Genomic DNA, 2,044 nt, shown 5'->3' with positions numbered 1-2,044 from the left:
GGCATTAAAAAGAAAAATCCCAAATGCTAAGGTTTCAATGAGCTCAGATTTCCTGTAAGGTTGAAGTAATGCACTGTCCATTTACATGCTTATATTTCTGACCCAAGCTAAGGGGCTGGGAAAAAACTTGGAACAGTCCCAAGTAAATTTGGGAAGCCAGAGCAATGATGAAAACGAAGATTTCTCAGAAATAATTTTAAGTGGGGATAATCCTACCTGGATAGTGCTTTTATGTGGGTTTCACAGCATGAGTCCAAACCGCACAAAGCACCTTCCAAAACTGGGTTACCCCATGTCACACGTATGGCAGTAGGTCCAATAGGCTGGATACATAGCCCATGTAAATAATAGTGAAAGCAAAGGTCCCGACACTGAGACTTGCCCTTGTGTCCCACAGCTGGAAGAATAAGTAGTTGACCTTTAAGTAGTTTTCCGCTTCTTGGCAGATGGCCATTCAAATACATCTCGTACCCCAGCTGCCTTTTGTTTAAAAAACTTTGTGTTCTGGGCACTCGTTTGGCCCATGCTGAATCAAAGGAGGTGGTGTCCTGATCCACAAGGTGGGTATATTTGGTACGACCAGAGCGCCCAAAGTTCTTGACCTGCATGACTTTGGGAAGAATTGTTTTGTTGAAATGATCCTCCAGGGTAGGTGCACTGAAATCTCTCTTGTATACTTCCTCATCCTCATCCATGTAGAAGGCACCCCGGTGATAATACTTCTGTAAGAACTTGCATTTGCCCTTAACAGCTTTGTTGGTAATAACTTTGCCATTTGCATGAAGCTCAGCTCGCCTCTCTTCCTCAGTCAGGTTTTGCATGCGTTCAATTTCTGCTTTCTCCTTCACAAGCGCTTCTTGATCTTTTCTGTCCCTCTTGATCCTCTTTAGTTCTTGAACTTTCCATGCCTCATATTACTCCTCATCATTTTCATCATCAGTATTCAGTGCAGCCAGTGCAGCCAGGGATTGCTTGTTTTCCTCCAGCTCTTTCTTGGTCTCCTCTTCTACAATCTTGAGTGTATACTTGCTCCTCTCCTCAGCCCTGCATTTAGCCTCCTGGTCCAGCTCCTTCTGTTTCAATGCTCCAGCCTCACGTTCTTTAACTGTTACTCGGTCCTTCTTTCGAATGAAGACTGGCTTAGGGCGAGGCTCCATCTCATCTTCACTGTCTGTGTACTCTTCATACTCAGACTCTGATTCTGACTCCTCCCCAGAACGTCCCTCATCTTCCACTTCCATGACTTCCATCTCTTCATTTTTTTCTCTCCTGTGCTCATTGACGCATCATGCCACAGCGCCGCTCTATTTCCTCATCATCAATTTCTTCCTCTTCTTCCTCACTGCTATCTTCTCGTTCCATGCGCCAAGCATCTCCTTCTGCTTCTGAATCACTTTCTCCTACCACTTCAGGTTCCACTATCTTCCGATGTCGAGCCAATCTCTCTTCCACATCTTCACTAATACGGTTCTGCAAACGCCGTAGTCGGGGGTCGCTAGATGAATCCTCCTCCTGTTCCTCAGGCTCTACTTCTTGTTCTTTGGCTTTCTTAACTGAAATTCTTCGTCCTCCTCATCTGAAGACTCCATAGGGGCATAGTCTGGCCTCTTTCCCGACACATAATGTTTCACCTTCACTTTCTCCATCAAAATCTCACCTTTCTCATTGCAGACCGGGACGGCCCCGGCCGTGGACTGAATGGGCGGCTGTTTCATGAGTGCGCTGGGGGCCGACATGTTTATGGCAGCGTCAGGACTCCGGGCACTTCCCTGATTCCAAGTAGTAAACAGCTATCAATGGTAGAGCATGAGACTCTGAATCTCAGGGTCATGGGTTCGTGCCCCACGTTGGGCGCCAATTTTTGGGGTCCAACCCCAGCAGGTCCAGGGCTTCCCAAAGGTGTGGACAGAGTCGGCGAAGAAGGAATAACACGGAGACAGTGTTCAGTTGATCAGCAGTCTAGCCAGGTTCTCTAGCCAGGATCTCCAGCCAAGTTCTGTGTTTATTTCTCCTGCTACATCTGTATTTATGCCAGTTGATCTTA

General features: G+C 46.7%; 1 pseudogene across 1 annotated transcript; it reads right to left on the bottom strand.

The window, feature by feature from the left end:
- Positions 1-420: 420 nt before the first annotated feature.
- On the bottom strand, positions 421-1,736 carry LOC308526597 (microfibrillar-associated protein 1-like; annotated as a pseudogene). The gene has a single exon. The product of its transcript is annotated as a microfibrillar-associated protein 1-like (transcript).
- Between the last annotated feature and the right edge of the window lie 308 nt (positions 1,737-2,044).

The sequence above is a fragment of the Myotis nattereri genome (genome assembly GCF_964212035.1).
Source record: "Myotis nattereri genome assembly, chromosome: 11".
NCBI lineage: Eukaryota > Metazoa > Chordata > Mammalia > Chiroptera > Vespertilionidae > Myotis > Myotis nattereri.
This window is presented reverse-complemented; position numbering and strand designations above follow the sequence as displayed.